Here is a 19,132-nt window from a genome sequence, read left to right on the forward strand (position 1 = left end):
AGGACAGAGCACGAGGGCTGAGCTTAAGATCCAAACAGATTTACTGTGTGACAGCAGGGAAAGAAATCTGAAAGATGTGCCTGTCCTATTCTTGAATTCTCTAGGTGTCCCTGTTCTTCTGCCCGCTGTACTAAATGCCATCTCTTCTATAGCTCACAGAATCAGATGATAGCAGTCATTATGCTGAATACAAAAGGTTACAGGTGAAGTTGCCTAGGGAACTTCATGGTAAAAGTACTCCAGACTCGTTAGCTATTCTGTAGTAGCAAGTATTTAAGACGGTTTAGGTTTCTGATGCCTAAATGGTCACATTGCTCTGTGTAAACCAACGCAGTAAGTTGTTACAAGCATGAGAAACAGCAAAACACAGCTTCAGAAATACACCTGCAAAGAACAGCATAGGCTGGACAAACCACCTATGTTGGAGTACCATCCTCTGCAGCAGGAGCAGCCTTGAATTATTCATAACGTAAGTGTTAGTAGTAAGAGACCACAAAATGGATTTAACAGATCTTTTACCGTACACTGGGGACTTGTTTCCTGTTATGATAATGAATACAGTAAAATAAGCCCTATTTGTGCCTTGTGCCTTTTTTTTTTTTTTTTTTTTAAAAAAAAAAAAAAAATCAGGATAGAGGAAGTTAGGAGAGACCCACTTGGGTGTAGACAATATTCTACTGATTAGGTCATTCACCTGAGAATCCAGTTAAAATCCTTGTGTGAGGCAGCATCCCACAGTTTGTGGGAGTGCCTGAACTACCAGACAGAGTCTTTTGAGAGGAAAAAAAAAAAAGTGTATTTCCTGTTTTTATTTTTAAAAGTAAACACAAATAATTGTCAGTCAGAACTATCTGCATGTAAAGTAAAGAAAGGGCAGGGTCAGGTTCACTTTGTCAGATAACTCTTACAACACAGCAAGTGTAGAAAGATGCGGCTTCCAGATAGATTAGTAGGAGGCCTAATTTAAGATGCTGTAGGTCACACCTATGGTGAGAAGAGGTGATATTTGATCTTTTGTCTCATGAATCCTAAACTCATGTCTTGTCTACAGAGGGCCTGAGACTTTCTGCTTTACATCTACATTCTTATAAATTAAAGAGTAAGTGTTTGTTTGATTTGGACGTTTGGGATTTTGCAGCTCTAGATGTATCAGTTCTCATTATACCTGTGTGTGAAGTTAATACTGATGTTCGCATTGCATTAAAGGTTGAAACCTTTGAGATACCCTTGGTATCAAGCATGAGAAGTTCCATTCTTCTAGAAGTAGCTTTTTGGCAAATTGCTGGACTAGGGAAACAAGCATAAGAGAGAGGAAATCTGTGCCTTTTGCTGAATTTCTCTCTGGAGTAACTATGCAAATCAAAGAAAAGATCTGCTTCTGTGCTTTTGCTGCTTTTCTTCCCTCTTCTATTTGTATACTTTAACACTTTTGTCAGCTGCAGATGGGCAATAAGTGAAGGACGGAGAAAGTGGCAGGTGTCCAATCCTTAGAAACCCAATCCCATTTTAGCAAAATTAAAAATTTGGTTGCTATGATAAGACTAAGTCATCAATTACTCTGGCTTGCTGCAACGCTGTCATGGGACTGCAGTCAGGCTGCTGTGGCAAGGCAGAGAGCTTACTCACAGTCCTTTGGTTTAATTTGCACAAAATGGTTGTAAAATTTGGAATGGTGATAAAGCTGGGTTGCAAATGTCCATTTTTGCATTTCTCTTGGTATTGGACCTATCTATTTCCAGAGCAGCTCAGGCCTTAGCAGTATTTGTCCCCCTTGCCCAATACAACAGTGAAACACTGCAGTGTTGCTTCTGTTGGTTCACAAAACTGGCAAGTGAAATATGCCAAATTCATGGCAAATCTTTTAAAGAGCAAGCTGTTGAACTTGGATTCTCTATATGAATAGCAAGACTAAAGAGGTCAAACCCCTCAGCATTCTGGCTTCGTTGCTGAACTGCTTCACACACTGCCTTTTAACACAGATCGGTGATGACTGATGCTAAAATGATGCCGTGCTATAGACTGAGGATTTCAACAGCTCGTTTGTAGATGTTTCAGTCCTTTGTATAGTAGGGGTTGCTCACCTTGGCCACTGTGCCATGTCTGGAAAAGGGAGCCAAAGCAGATTGCAATAGGGCATCTGCTATTTTTTAAGCTAACAGTTTTAAGCTAACAGTAATGGTGTTCTGTGCTGATTTGCATTCAGCCATTAGCTGTCTATGTGGTATATACAGTGCTCTAAGGAAGAGCTAGCCTGGGTAAACAAAGGAGCTAAAGCTGGAGGTTTTTTTTCACATTGAAAGCTGTTTATTTGGGTCTATCTTTATAACTGGTTTCTTTAATAAATACCTCTATTTAGGAGGTGCTGTTGTGCCATATGTTTCAACAAATCTAGTATCAAACAAGTCCTGATGGCTGAAAAGCATTTTGTGAAATTTCTACTTGTTGGGTTGTTGGGGTTTTTTTTTTTTTGTGGGTTTGTTTTTTTTTTTCATTTTCAGTGGGTAAAAACAGTATTTGAAGTCATGCACAGTATATCCAGATGCTACTATTCTTCTGGGATCTATCTAAAAAAAACCATTCTTCTTCTGTGGCTTTAAAAACATAAAAGCTAGAGATCCAGGTTGGTTTTAATTTTCCATTTTACCAATGTGTCCAGGATGAATACAAATAGCTCTTTCCATAATGACTGAGTGGGGTATGAATTCCATCCTTTTATTTCATAAGGTTTAAATGCAATATATAAAAAGACTTCCACCAAACACATCAGTTTCCCCTTTATATCTGATCATGACTGTGTCTCAGGATTTCTATTTCCAACATGAAATTTTAAATTTATTTTCCTTATACAAGTGAAGGCATCCTGGATTATGTCTGAAATGATCTGATCCAATTGTTTTATTTTCTGATATATTTGCTGGATTCATCTATTGGTCTGTCCTAATTTTGGCGGAGGGTGGAGAGAGAGGGTAATAACTTTCTTTTCCATGAGATGAGTGGGAGTCATCTCCAGCAGGAAGATCCAGGGATGTGGTTTGGGTACCTGGAGAAACTGAGAAACTTTTTTTCTTTAGTGCTTGTTTACTTATTTGAATTGCACAGCCAGGAGTGTCATGACATACCTATTACCGTGGATCAACGCTGAATTTTGCGTATTTATTACAAAAGAAGTAGCTGGTTGTGGGCTGTAAGTCCTCATCTCACGTTGGGTCATCTTGACCTCTTGTATTTCACAGGTAAAATGACTGTGACTCTTAAGTCACTTGCCATAGCCAAAGGGACCTGACCTCCAAACAGTGCCAAGCATTATCTTTTTAAAAGAAACAGCAGTGTTCAGATTTTTGTGTTGGTCACTTACAAACTGTTTTATAGCAGAAGTCATGAGTCTCTCTGACAATCGTCATCCTGTGGTGGGTTTGTGGTTTTCTGACTGCTTCACACCTACTCACAGCTCCCTGTTGCTGTGACTCAGCAGCAGGAGTGTTTCTGCACTTCTGTAGCTGGCCTAGAGCTACACTAGTCATCATATTTTGTCAGTTCACATCTAGGCAGTCCTCTTGGTTCTGATATATTTTGATTACTCAGTGTGAGCTAGAAGCACTGCACAAGCTAGAAGCACTGCACAAGCTAGTGCTTGTCCTGAGCTTACTGTGAAGGAGAAGGTGTTGGCTGTTAAGTGGTTTGTGGGCTTCCTCTGTGCTCTCAGCCTTTGTTTGCTGACAGGCTGTCCCTGCTGCTTTTTCAGTTTTCTTACAACTAGCTCAAAAAAAAAAAAAAAAAAAAAAGCACTCTTCCTTTCCCATGTCTTGCATGTTTTCTCTGTATACACCTCTCCTTTGTCAGTGGTCCCAGGGTGTCTTATCCCAGTGCTTGGATGTCTTCTGTATCGATGTGTTGTGTGAGCAGAATTTCTTTACAAAAAAAGAAAAGAGGTGTCTTTGCATTTTCCCTGGATATCTCATTCCGCCAGCTTGGTTAATTGAATGGGGGAATCTTAAGGGCAGAATTGGTAGAGGTAAGCTATTCAACCAGCTTTCAGAATTCAACACTATAGCATATAATCTGCTTGCTAAAATAAAACATTCTCAGGAATAAAATGTATTTTTGTTACTAAAGAGTTCTTGTAATGAAAATATGGAAGTTGTGCACAAAGAAGAAAAGAAAAAGTAAAACAAAATACCAAAGCCCTTTTTGTTGTTGTTTAGTAGCACAGGGCAAAACAAAATGTTTAACGTGAAAGGAAATATGGATAAAATTAAAGTAATCATTAACTAAACTAGTTTCACTGCAGGAACTTGATTGAATCCATTTGAGATTATTGCTTTGTGATCTCTTCTCTTTTCAGAGTGTGTTTTAGGTTAAAATACAATGAAATGTTACTTGATTACCCAAGAATGTGATGAAAATAGGATTACTGCAGGGTTTTTGAGGAAAGGAACTGGTACTCTGTAATTTGAGTGTTTAGACACTTGAAATAGGCTCGTTAAATTAAAGGTTACTCAATAAGGGTGAATATTAAGTGGCTGCCTTTAAGTTATTATGTAGCAATTACAAGGGTTTCTTTTTTTTTTTAGAAAAGATATTTCATAGGTATGTTTGAAACTAATGGAAAATCTTTCTGTGATTAGAGGTCAAGCAAGGAACTTGTGGGGAACAGAACTGTACAGGAATAGAAGGAATGGTCAGAGATCGCAGAATTGTCTTAGTTTTGCCATTGACAGGACTCCTTATTGTGCTTGGTCCAGTAGTTGATCAAGAGATTTCTAGACTTAGACAGCCAAAGCAAGGATGGAATTTTTATGCTGGAGACAATTTACCAAAATAATTTGTGCCCTGGTCTATGTCACTAGCTTTCTTTGTGTTCTTCCATCTCAAAACAGCAAATAAAAGGAGCAAGCACTCTCTTATAAACATAAAGGGGATTCTTTGTTCTGGCTGCTATGCACAGAGACCCCAAAAGTCCTTGACTCGCATCCCCAGGAACATAAAGGCTCATGGTCAATCACAGAATAGATTAACAGAATTTCTCGCCCATTGACTTGTAGAAATTACCGTTAAGTATTTTTCAGTCTTTATTTCTTGCAACTGGTTTCCTATGTTGCTCCTGCTTACTATCCAGATGAAACCAAGCTTTTCAAGTAAAATTTTTGAAAATACTCCTGTTTGTCAGTGACCCTGTGAATTTAGACACGTATTTTTAAATGCTACTGTTTCTTCTCTAAAGTGAATAAGGTGTTTTGTCTAGATTTTGCGACTTTGGTAGTTCCTATTTAAGATAGTTCCTATCTTAAATCCAAAGTCAATGTCCTCATTTTCCTCCTTGCAGTATTCTGACTTTGTGAAAGACATTCAGCAGTACAGAAAGCCTGGAAAAAAATTGTCAGAGCTCTATGAAGAGCTGATTCACTTCATCCCAGTAGTGGATTGACTATTATTAGTCTAAGCCCTGTTCTACTGATCTTTATGTCCCTTGATCTTTTTAGGGACCGCTTCAAGTGATGTTCAGTCCATCTGGATTCTCAGACACCCATTGCGTATCTGTATCGTTGCTTCTGGGAAGGCTGCCTCTTAACCATTTTAGCAAACGCAGTAGAAAGTTGCTGGAAAAGTCTGATAGAAAGGGAAATATCATGCAGGCGGTTTTCATTTTATAGATAGCAACATTTGAGGTGGTAAGCAACTTTTTGCAACTGTAGAGTGTGGACCACTGGAAGGCCTCTGAACACAAGACTGCCTTGAGAGTTAGGACAGAGGAGGAATACTGAGTCTCTGAGATCCGTATCAGGACATTTGGAAATTTGTGAGTTTGGATGAGATAATTTAATATTCTTTAACAAAAACTATTTAAGAAGGTTCCCTTTTGGAATAAAAAAAAAAAAAAAATCATAGTTGCTGTACTCTGAGGTAAAAAAAAAAAAAAGTCTGGTTGCTTATATGATAGGAACTGATGGTAAAGATCCAAATCAACTTCCAAGAAGTAACAAGTGAATTAATACAGAATCTTTGCAGTTAGGAGGGTTTCCTCTGTATCAGTTGGACTGCTTTACTCTAGCCTTGCTTCATCTTGTCCTGTCAGTTTTCACATCAGCCAAATGCATTCCAGGGAAGTCATCCACTGCAATGGCATTCCGAATTTTTATTTTTTAATATGCTTTCATATTTGTGCATGTATATATGTTTGGGTTTGTTTTTTTTTTTTTTTGCTTGGCGTTCCAGTCACAAGAAGAGGCTATCATGAAGTGTTAATCTCAAGTTGAGCCCAAATCACGTCTACAGAAGTGCAGTGGAAAATCAAATAAATACTCTTTTTGTTAATCTGCTCAAAAATGTGATATTATACTTGACGTATTTGGATCATAAAAAAGGCCTAGCTCTTCCTTTACATGTGTGCTTGAGCAGCTAGTGGAATTATAGTGAGGATATTTTATGCACAACAGAGGGCAAATGCAGACATCATACAGCAAGAAACCTGTCCCAAATCCCTAGTTTTGAGGTAATCTGTAACCTTCAATTCTGCTATGATACTCTTGCATTCATGTCCATTTACTGAGCTTGAGTGTTCTCTGGGGTTTTAGAGAAAGCATAAACAGCCACAAGCAGTTCCACCCTTTGGCAGCAGCAGTTTTACTGTGTATCTGGTTAATTCCTTGTAAATCACGGTGCAAGTGTCCACTCTTCTTCTCTAGGAAAACTGGAGTGCTCCTCTACTGCACTGTTAAATAATCAGATATAATGATTTAACTTGGTAGATACACAAAATTTAACTCTTGAGGTATCTGCTTTGTAGCAGTGGAAAGAGGCATACCTGCAGTTCCTGCAAAAACTTCTGTGAGCTTGGCTGCTTCCTGCAGTTACAAACATTTTGAGCCCCAGTTTTCAGTTTTTTAAAAAAGTAATAAAAAAAATAAACTTAAGTGTACTGATTGCAGTACAGAGAAGCTTGAAAATATGTATCTGACTGTTTCCAAACAGCTGAAAAATTGTATAAAAACAGTCTTTTGGTCTACCTTTTTATAAAGGGGGGGCACTGGAGGAGGTTTAAAGGTTTGACATTACTAATACTGGTTTTAAAAATGTGAGTTAGCTTAGTATATGTGCTAGAGAACTCTAGTGGGGAGTCGTGATGAGTCAGACAGCCCCATACGGGTATTTTTGTCCCAGAGATGCATAAGAAGCGTTTTTGCTTTCCCCACTGATGTGCACAGTGAGACATGCTTTCCCAAAGCACAGTCGGTCATTTCTATTAGCTCTATTGCTGCTGTGGGGTTTTAATTTCTTTTCTTTTTTTTTTTTTCCACTCACATCCTTCATACTTCCCGACTTGCCACATCCATCCCAACTTGAGGAACTGGACCAGCCACATTTCTTCTTTCCCATGGGCAGTGAGTGCAATTCTTCCTGGAAGTGTGAGCCGCAGGAAGCCTTAAGGACCAGCCTGTTCTTCTCTGCTGTAGTGTTATATAAATAGTGGGCTCCTGAGACCTCTGCCATCCTTGCAGCGAGAGGACCAGCTGAGTGACGTGCAGCCAAAGCATTAACTGTGAGGAACGAGGGTAGAACAGGATCCTGCCATTTTCGAGGGGATAGCGAATGCCTGATGTTGTCAGACAAGATATAGATATCTTAGATATCTTTTTTTTTTTTTTTTGTTAAGGCCTCATCAAATAATAGGCACATGCTAATCTATTTGGCAGTTAAAAAAGTAGATTGTCTCATAGTCTTTCAATTTTTCTTCTGGACATGTGGAGGTTAAAAACATAAGAATGAAGAAGGAAAACAGCCAGATCTCAATACCCATCCGCTGTCAATCCTTGCTGCTTTTCCACATCATTTGTGTGGCAAGGGTAGAAAGCAAAACATAGGACAGGTACTGAAATCTGCACTGGTTTTTATTTCTTTTTTTTTTTTTTTCTTTTGAGGGAGAAGTTGCTAGTTGTTGAAGGCATAAATGGGTCATGTAGCTGCTGCATCTTAAAAATAAAATCATTGGCAGACTTCCCTGCCTGCAACATAGTGTGCTGAATTTCAATGAAAATCACCCAAATGTACAGAGCTCATAGGCAGCTCAGAATGCTGCAATATAAAATGCTGCAGCATACATTTCTAGGCAACTTCCGTGCCATTTGATTTGCTTGTTCATAAATCTTTTCTCAAAGTACTATTTTTTTTTTTTCAGACAACTATCTGGAGTCTGAATTGAGCAGCATTAATAATGCTCTCCATTTCCTCTTCCATACCTATATAGAGGATGACTGTTACTCTGAAAATGTAAAATACATTATTCTGCAAACAGTCAATTTAAAAGGCAAAAAAAAACAAAACTAAAACTTATTATTTTAAAGGATTGGAAAAAATAGTTTATTGTAACTATTTTAACAGACGGATATGAAGACTGTCTTGCTCAGATTGTTGAGCATTCTCTTTTCCCTCTGATTTTTTTTTTTTAATTTTCTTTTCAGTGCTTGGCATGTGCCAAAACTATCTCAGATGTGAGACAGCAATATAGGATTATTGGATTATTGCTGTTTAACCAGCCTCCTGGCTGGTTAACAACTGCCATGTTGATGCTGGCGTTGTTCCCCATGCTAGTTAGCCATTAGTTCGTTTCTACCACATTATGCCTCTCTCATAGTACTGTGCCAGGTAATCTGTATAAAAATACTGCAAAGTATGTGTGATCGAGTCTGAATCATCCACTGGGTTGGGATGAAATCTCTAGAGCCTCTCTTGGATTCCTCACTGATACTGGCATGAAGTGCAAACTGAACAAAGCAAGCACCAAGTCTTTTGATTTCTGTATTCCTCCCAGCAGCCTTGAATATTTGGGCTGTTCTTCATCCACAAACTGATCTTATCTGAACGACTAGCAGTAGTAGTAAATTCTGTAATGTGAAGGAATAGAAAAATGATGTGTGCACATGGCTGGCAGTGGAGAAACAGCCTGCATATCTCATCTAAGGCTGAATGTAGGTGCTGAAAGAGCAGGAAGAAGTTTGAGTCTGGTGTGATCACCAATAGAATTTCCTATGGAGAGTGTGCATCCTTTTCACAGGGAGGAATCTCTCTCCAGAAGGCTAGAACAGTTTCAGTATGTTCCCCTAAAGCCTTGCCACTTATGTCTGGCACACACATAGCAGGTTCTCACTTGTCCAGCTGCTGGATGGTGCAGCAGCATCACAGAAGGTAAAGATGGGTGTCTATCTTCTCTCCTTTGACAACACATCATGCGTGAGTGATATTAATAAATTTTCAGTTCTGTGTCTCAACCTAAACCCAGACAGTGGCAGACCTAAAGTATAAGCTTTAGAGGAGCTGTGGTTTGGCCAGATTCTTTGAGGTTGCTCAGGAAATCTTGGTAGCGGTCAGTGACTGGGCAGGTCTCTGTGACTGGTCCATCTACCAAAACTGTCAGTAGAAGGGAAAGACTCTTCTCTGAATGCTTAAATTAGGTGATTTTTACCTTCACTGACTGTACAGAGTATCTAGCTGCCTTTGCTGTTTTATCTAGTCACTGCAGACAAATTATTTACCATATATTTTTACATCAGTTAGCACTTGCTCGTGTGAGGTTTGCCTGTGGTAAAAAATGTCTGATATCACTGAACTGTGGAGTTAAATTCTTCCAAATATTGATGTTTCCATGTGTAATATCTAGAAGGGATGTTGACCAAATTTCAATCTGAATTAATCTCATTTGTGTTTGTTTTGAAAACATTAGCTGTCCTGTCTTTCCTTTTTCCCGGTGATTAATTTCCCCAGCTTTGTTCTTGCTGCATGATGAATGTCTGTGCTAGTTGTTTAATTGGCAGTTGGGTTCATTTAAGTTGATAGAAGACCTGACTCTGAAGGGAGGCATGTTATCAAAATGCATGGAATAATCTTATTAGGTGAAAGCATTTTTGTTTAAATGGAAGATGATTAGACTGTATCTTCTGTATTTCTTCGAGAGCGGCTATAGCCGATTCCTGTTCCTGGAGGCTCACATGGTGTTTCCTGAGTCACGTAACTGTGAACAGACAGGCAAAGGAAAATGGTTTCCCCTGACTTTAAGTGGTGAACTCTATCTTGCTTCCTGGGTTGAAATTGCTGTTTGTTTTTTTTTTTGTTGTTTTCAAATATCACTAGAATAAGCAATATGATACAGTGCATGTTGGGAAGTATATGAAATCCTTTTTTGTTTAGTTTTTTTTTTTTTGTTGTGGTTTTTTTTTTTTTCCTTCCCCCTAAACTGAATCCACTCTGTTTTATTCCTAGCTGTGCCTGCAGCTGAAGTCATGTGGTAGTACATCTGCTTTACACCAACAGGGCCAATTTTACATAATTCATTTTGTGCAGCCACAATGTCAGCTGCTAATCCGGGCTAATCCAGCACTTCCCCGAAGAGCTGCATTAACATATCCTGCTTTAGCATTTTCAGCTCAGCCCTGGACACCATGCGCAGAGCTTGGTCAAGTCAGGATGTGCAGAGCCACCAGTCTCTGTTCGTCCCTGATGACCGCAGCCCTCTGGGGCAGGGCTGCAGCTGAAAGCCATGAGGTGCGCTGCTGGACGTGCTCCTCAACTCTCTTGTCTGCAGAGGCTGCAGCGATGCAAGTAGGCGTGATGCCCGAGAGCGCCAGCGCTGAAAGCAAAGAGCTGATGTGCCAAGACAGGCAGAGCACCTAGTCTGCACCAGTGACTTTTAAAACAAATCCTGACCAGCACATCTCTGTGGAAGTGCAGGTTGTGGTGTGCAGTGTGTTCTTGCATCCCTGCATGGCCAAATCCAATGCTTATTCAGAGATCTTATTTGTTTCCCTGAGGGTGAGCAGGGAATCACAATAATTTCTGCAAATTGGAATAATATTGTCTGGAGTGTGTATGAAGGTTGGTGGTTTTGCTGGTTTGTTTTTTTTTTTTTTTCATACCTGTGCTGTCAGAAGATGTCTCCTGGCATTTGGGGAAAGGGCGCTCTGCTAAATAGCAGCGAACACCTGAACATATGCTCCTCAAGCGGAGCCAGCAAGAGCTGAGAGCTCAGGCTGTACTCCCACAGAAACTGTTGAATTTCAGACTGCTACTTCAGAACACCTGCTTTCACTCTTATGGGTCTTAACGCCTCTTTGTTGAAAATGACACTTGAAGCTGTTTTCTTTCTTAATCTACCCTTAAGTCCTTATATCTGACAGAATTTTTCTTTTCTACCTGTATAATTTAGGGCCTTACTTTCCTGGTATAGGCTTTGTATATCTTGGCCCTACCTGAAAAGAAAAATGGATCTTATTACTTTTAATTTTTTTTTTTTTTTGGCAAATATAGATATTTAGGCCTGATTTTTGTCCCGAGACTGCTCTGCTGATGATGATGGCACAATCTTGTGTCTCCAGAGTCAAGACAGCACGGCCTGGCATAAAGTCCTGCCACGGATCTGAATATGCAGGAGCAATCACTACCCTGCACTATCTGCTGTCAGGAGCAACTCTAGGTCAGTTTGGTGCATTTTCTAATAGCATAGGGATCTCCCTAAGGTGTCCTCTATCCAGGCACCTAAGTCCCTTGGAGCAAAACTAGATGGAATATCCCTACGTGTTTTCTCAGCGTAGCTGTCCTTGCATCCATATGGTTGTGATATGCTGTAGCATGCGGGCGTCAACATCAGAAACCATTGACGGCCGAAGAGTATGTGCTCTGTTTAACACTTAATACTGCTCGTACAGCCACGCTGATTTTAGTGGGGCTGCTTGAGACTGGGAGAAACGTTCTCTCCTCTTCTGAAGTATTTGTTCAAAAACCAGCTAAAACAAACAACCCAAACCACAAACTGTGGAAGCATGACTTCATCTTCTCAGTTTTGTCCATGCTGGGCTGGGCAGAAGAGCAGCTAAGGCATTTGCAGATGCAAAAATACACTTCTGGGACTTCTCCCTGTGGGAAACCATTGCTTCACAGAGAAATGATTTAAACAGCTGTAGTTTGTCTTGACAGCATATTTTCTTTACTCTCAGAGCTACAAAATAACCTTTTTGCCAAAGTTACTCTCAGCTGTGAAAATCAGATGCTGCAGTATATGCCTTTGCAGGTGTTGGGTGTTTCTTAAAAGAGACAGAGATGATTGAAGAATGGAGGGACACTTTGAAAAAAAATATTCTTTTGCTGCCAAAACTCCAAAAATTTGAATTTAAAAGGAAAAACAAAAGTGTACTACACCTAGAAACCAAGATAAAATTTATGGGGCCGGGGGGGGGGGGGGGAAGTACAACAGTGTTTGATCTAGAAATGCTTCTGTTTTGTTCCATGGAAGTTGCTGGCCAAGTGTTTTGTGCACTTTCTGGTTTTGGGGGTTTGGTGGGGTTTTGGTTTTTTGAGGTTTTTTTTTATTTGGGTTTGGTTTTTTTTTGTTTGTTTGTTTAATTCCTCTCACCACCACCACTCTCCCACCTCCCGCACGTCAGGGGTGATCTTCCTTGTTCCACAGTACTTCCTATTACTTATAATTGCACCAACACTTTGTTGTATCCCCTGTCTGCACTGGAATTTGGTTCAGACAAAAGGGTGAGAACCAGTGGTGGTAGTTTTAAGTTTTGAAATCACTAGACTTTGTTTTAAGCTTGCCTAAACAAAGTGTTAGAGTTTGCTTTTGTTTTTTTTTAATAGAACAATGAAAATTATTTGTGGTAAGACACTTTTTACAGAAAAAAAATGCTCGAAATATTTCATTTCTTTAGTGTAAAAATTAGATTAAATGTGGCTGATCGTTCAAGTAAGTGGAAAGAGATGTTATAGAAAGTATGACCCATGAGGGGAAAAATATCTGCAGAGATATTCTAAAAGAAATGGGCTAAAACCAAAGATTATACCATACCCAAGAGATTTGGGTTTTTGGTGTTCTCTTAAGTGTTGAATTCAGACTGAAGTTCTGCCAGCCACTCCTCAGAGAAAGGATCCACAGGACTTGTTTAGAGACCTGTCCCTTCCTTACTTTGCTTTCTGCTTTTTTTTTTTTCTTTTCTTCCCTCCTTGCGTCAGTTATTAACACTTTCTATATTTGTGTTATTCACTGGCAGCAAGTCAGTGTCCTTGCATATCATACAACCATTTACTTGTGCATTTCCATCATATTTAATTCTTGTAACTTCCATGATATGTTGATTTTTGGGTGCTTTGTGAATCACTAACCATAAAAAGCTGATTCTATCACAATGTTCAACAATGCATAAAGTGGATTGTTAATTCTAGGGAGTTTTCACAGGACAGTAACAGTTGTTCAGAGTATTTTTGTTCTACAGGATGCGTATGTTACAGAGTTGGTATAGGCCTGTGCTACCTTTGATTTTCAGATTAATTTTACAGTTGCCTGTGTCCTTCATTGACTGAAGTCACGTGTCCTAGTTAGTTTCCCTTTAAATAAAATAGGATTGAAGAATATAATTTCAGACTTAATATTGAAACTAGCTAGTTTGCTGTGCTGACTGAGGATAGTGAATACTTGACTAGCAGCCACTGTTAGAAGACTTGGGAAATAAGAAAGAACAAATGTTCTGCGTAGCTGTCTGTCATGATTTCATAAAACCTCTAGTCTTGTCACCCTCGTTTTACACTTTCTCTACATTCAAAAGATTTTCTATATTTCAAAGGATTTGCGGATGTAACTGATGTTATGTTAAAGTGTTTCCTACCCCTCATGGTGTTCAGAGCTTCAGGAGTTGGTCTTTGGCAAGACCTCCTGAACTGAGCATTTCAAGGCAGCACTGAACAGGGGCTGGCAAGAGGTAAAGTACAGCTTAAAGATTTCTGTGGTGACTGCAAACCCACTCATAATTTCTTAAGTTTTCCTTAGTATTTTGTTGGACTGGAACTCTAAATGACTAATAACATGCTTAGTTGGTTTGGACAGTTAAATAAGGGGTGAAAATCAAAGCTGGTACATAGCAATGATATTTTATATATATATTACTCCTTTAATGATGAGATCAGTTCTCAGCAGTCGTTCTTACTTTTAAAACTCTGCAGAAACATGCTGTATTTGTTGGGCCATGAATAGCAGGTGGATTTTGAATAGCGTAGGATGACTTGAATCGTCACAGAGTCTCTAGATAGCCAGGAAAGAAAGAACCACGTTCACTCCGACTTCTGCACTGTCAACACATTTGCCAGCTAGACTCAACTAAGATGACTGAGATGAACCTTTATCAGATACGACTGAAAGAAAAAAGCCCTGTGCCAGTTCAGTTTCTCCCTCAGACGTGTAGATATTGGCTTTTGAGCAAACTGCCTACATACAATTCCTTTCGTATAACTACACCTTTGTCTGTCTTGTCCACTTAGGCCGTAAGCTTGTTGGGGCAGGGACGGGCTGCGTGTGCCTGTACTGAAGGGACACTGACTTCAGGAGGAGCCTTGAGGTGCTGCTGTGACGCAAGTGCTGCTGGTGCAGAGGATTTGATGGGCAGGGAGAACATCTGTCTGGCACCTAACACGCAAAAAGCCAAGTTTCCTGCAATACACTGCTACCGATTTATGTTGACTTAAGGTTGTTTCGTTCTCCTGATTGGCTTTAAACAGAAATATTTTAAAGGGTATTAATAAGCAAATGTTTTGCATAAGTTGCCGAAATACTTTGGTAGAGTGTACCCCGATCTCACTCAAGTGACTGTCCATGTTTACAGTGGTCTCTCTTGTCAAGTCCTTACTGTCTGTTTGCTTTCTGTGTCTTTAAATCAGGTTACTGCAGAGCAGGATGCTATTGCAGGGCTGTGGCTTGAGTTCCCACTGTGCCCTCACACCCACGGTGTGTTTTATTGTGTCCATTTTGCAGCTTTGATTTCTTGTCCTCTGCACCCTCCTCTGGCCTCAGCCCTTTCCTCTTCTCCAGCTGTCTGACTTACCAGTGCTGCTGGTGTGTGTTTAGGGGTTTAAAACCTAATTATACTTTAGTTTGAGAGCAAATAGGCATTCTCTTCTTCACCTCAAAGGCCAGCAAGAGTCACTGAATATGGGTTGACTTCTGAGGGTAAGGCTGTAAGGATCGCCCGAAAGAAGCAGCAGTTCATTAAATTTTATCTTTCTGGTTAGCTTCCCCTCATATTCTAATTTAATCTGAGAAACAGAAATGTGCAGTGGACACTGAAAATATGTTTTAAGAGAAGGGCTTAAGGCTGAATGTCAGAATCATAGCTGCTGTTTATTCAAAATTGACTTTTCAGCATGTGTTTTCATGGAGTTTATAAACTGGCTCTAGAGCCACCTAGGCTTTTAGGGGTCCTGCAGAGCATCAATAGTAGTTAATAAAATACAGTCATCAGCTGGATTTATTATTGTTGATATAGTAAAGTCTGGGAGTACTGTAAAGTGAAAATAGGTAAGGTTTCTGAAAGATATTTGCTCACATTTGCATTCCATTGGTTTTGATACCCAAGAATACCCTTAGCACAGTGGAATTTATGCATATTCATGCTTTGGACGTCTAATCAACCCCCTATGAATGTGGAAAAGAGCCATTTTGTTCATTTTAATGAACTTTTTATCAGAATTTAGATGGAAAACCTACTGTGCTGAAAGTGGAACTTACAGCTGCCTGTATTTAAGTTAACACTTAGCAAATTAACTTAGGACTGCCTATAGCCAAGTTTACTAAACCATTTCCAATACAGTATTTCATTTTAACTTTCTTATGTTGACTTGAGTTGTTCTGAATTTTGGATTAAATAACACAGCACTGGAGAGTTATCCTAGGTGGGGCAAGGGAAATCTACTTCCTCCACCTGCTTTTTAAAAGCTTCAGTAAAATTTTAAAAACCCCGACACCTCCACCCCCCCCCCCCCAAAAAAAAAAAGAAAACCAAACAAAAAAAAACCCAAACCAAAAAATCTTGGTAGTTTTAATGAATGGAATTTGAGGAAGAGGGGAAGGAGAGTTGTTTTGCCTGTGTTAGAAGATTCTCCAGCTGTCTCATGGAGAAGCACTGCTACCCACTAGTGTGTGAAATACCAACCCAGTGCTTGCCTGTCTGTCCTCAGCTGTACAAACATTTTTGTTTGCGTCAACCTACGGAGATGTTTTAGATCCTTTTAGATAGAGTATCCAAAAAATTCCCCTGGCAACACACATGCTGCCTTCTGGGACTGTCAGGGCTGCAGAAGACTTTCTTGCAGGTGTCCCTCCAGGTGATGCTGGCATGGCACTCAGCTGTGGAGCAGAAAGCAGGAGGCTATTCATTTCTTCGGTGCTTCTCCCACTGAATTGTGGAGGAGAGAGCCTCACTGAAAGCCCAAGGGTGAAAAACATGCAGGTGGAGGGATGTGAAGCAAGGGATATGAGGGACAGGACTGAAGGCAGGCTAAGTCAGCACAAGAAAAATGGGAAGGGAACAAGTATTGGGGTAGGTACTGGAGGATGCGGGAAGGAGTGAGGAGAGCTGAGAACAGCTGGGGAGAAGGGGACGGAGGTACAGGGTGGAGGGAGCTGTGGTCTGGCAGGTGAGGAGAAAAGACAGCTCAAGGCTGGGATTCTGCAGCACTGTTTTTAACCAAAGCAATAACTGAGCCCTGATACCCTTGTTGCTACTTTCGGCTTTCAGCAAGCAGCTGTGAAGCCTATCAGGCAAATGAGCACCCTCTCCATCTACTACCCATTGCTTGACCAAATTGTTTACCCCATTATGGGCGGTTTTTGCATGGGCAGCAGTGATCTTGGAATAGATCTCGAATGTGTGGGAATCAGCATGGTCCCATATAATGGCTTATTTTACCTCACCCCTATCTTGTGTGGGGGTTTTGTGGTTTTGGTTTTTTTTTGTGGTGTTTTTTTTTTTTTTTAAATTAAAAAATAACATTTGAAACTAAACACATTAAAACTGCTTGGTATTTTACAACACAAACACTGTCTCTCTGAATACTGTTGCAGAGAGAATCCAACACTATTTGGCCAAGTGCTTTGCAAAATAAATCAGCCAGAGTGTACCCCCATTACCCCCATCGAACCAGCCCAATGCCCTAACTTCTCAGCAGGGATTATCTCCTGTGTCTGCATTTCTCGTAGCTATTTGCAGGTTTTAAAATACTCTATTTATGTTCTGCTAACTTCCAAACAAACTGTCCTCATCTCTCTCTCTCTCTTGAAAGGCAACAAAATGGCTCAGAAGACAGCAGTCACATCCTCGCACCTACGCCCACAGGCGCACACAGCAGCACTGCATATACTTAAGCTGTCTCTAACACACATAATTTTCTTTATTACTAAGTACTTGTCTCTTCCCTTTTCAATGTCTTTAAAATAAAAGATGTATATGTGCATATGCACACACAGGAGAAGACAGAGGGAAGAAAATAAGTGTGGGAATTGATTTGTCTGTCTCTAGACCCCTCAAATAAAAGTCTGAATCTTTCCAAATTCAAGTCCAAATCCTGTGGAGTTTATCAGTTACTAGTGTGGCGCACAGAATATTTTGGAGAATAATTGTCATCTATATTTCTAGGTTCAAAGTATATCTGCAATAAGCGTGTCGTATGGCACAAGAATCTCTCTAAGGAGGTGCTTTACAGTCTGCCATGCAAGCTCTGGGATATTAAGTTTTTTTCAGAAATGAAGGATGTGTTGCATTTAACCCATGTAAGCTAATAAAATTTACAATTCTTTAAACCTCTGTCCCCCCGCACTCATCACTGGTTTTTAGAGTTACCATTTTCTGTTACATACAGTAATACCACCAGACCTTCAAGGAATACTAATCAATTATTTTTCACTCCGTACCTTTACAGCAAGTCCATCTGCTTTTCGTAAGATGTGCTCTATCTAACCAGAAGGTGCTGTGTATGATCTGTAGCTTCTTTTCTTGCATTTGTGTCAATCTGGAAAGCTGTAACAGTCTCTTGAGTTTAGAAGCTGTGTGTTTATGCTAAGGTTAGGAGTCACCAACATCCTAAGAGTTTTAAGGTTTGTTTCAATGAGCCACCTTGATTTTTACTTAGCTTTTCCAATTTTCTTAGTTTCTCACTACTGAAATCAGGTGAGGCATTTAATGAAGGTGATTTTTTTTTTTTTTTTTTTGCATGAGGTATTACACGAATTAATTTTGTTCTGTTGAGGAATAACATTCAACTATCTTTCTTTGGGATTATTTTGATATTTCAACTTCTAGTCTGGACTAGGAAAGGAGGAGAACGCATAATATGAAAGAAATCATTAATTGTGGATTTGTAGAGCTCAACAGAAGTTTCTCTTTTAGTTGGACTTCAGTTTTTAAGCAAAATTTTAAGTAATCTAACTGGGCAATTCATTCAACTTGGGCACTTGAGAATGTGAAAAATCCTTTTCCCTATAACCATTGCAAACCAACACCAACACGAGGATTTTGCTATATTGCATACAAACTGTTGGTGAAATTGCACTGAAAGTCTAGAAGAAAGTGGTGTTTCATGAAGCATTTTGTCTTCAAGCACTGCCTTTTTGTTGGGTTTTGGGGGTTGTTTTTTTTTTTTTTGTTCTTTTCCTCTCAAATCTGGATTTCCAGATGGCACTGGTACAGAGACAAAAGAAATTACTAATTGGAAAATATAATGTGGTCAAAGGGAAACTTCTTGCCAGGAAAAGATTTTGCCTTCAGGAAAAAAAAAAAAAAAAATTCTTTTGTTTTGTTTTTGTTTCCATGATCAATGGGGCCATTTCATCCTATGGGAGTTGTAATTCCAGCTTCTTGCTGTGTCCCTTTCCTCCCGGTGAGCCTTGCCTCTCAAGCGGGTAACTATGCTTGTTCAGCCTCAGGGAGAGCCTGCAGTGTATCATGAGAAACAGGGGCTGGCCAGAGGGAGAAAGGGGGAAAAAAAGGGAAATGTCACATTTGAGGCAATGTTCTGTTTAAACCATCTTTTTTTTTTTCCTTCCTTCTATTGAGTCAGCTGCTACATCAGGGATTTGGTGTATGCAGAACTAAATGAGCAGAAGTGGATTGTTCTAATAACAAACTGCATGCGATTGAGCCTTTCTTTGAATTATTTCAAGATTAATTAATCCTAGAAAAGTCAATTTTCAGAAACATCAGAGAAATGCAATATATTAAACGTATTTACTTAAGTTATTTTCAGTCAGCTCCTAAGAGACCCTACATACAGTGGAGGAGAATACAAAGACAAATGCAATGAAACATTTCCATATTTCTAT

Source organism: Chlamydotis macqueenii, chromosome 3 (assembly GCF_036417535.1).
Source record: "Chlamydotis macqueenii isolate bChlMac1 chromosome 3, bChlMac1.mat, whole genome shotgun sequence".
In the NCBI taxonomy this organism is placed as follows: Eukaryota; Metazoa; Chordata; class Aves; order Otidiformes; family Otididae; genus Chlamydotis; species Chlamydotis macqueenii.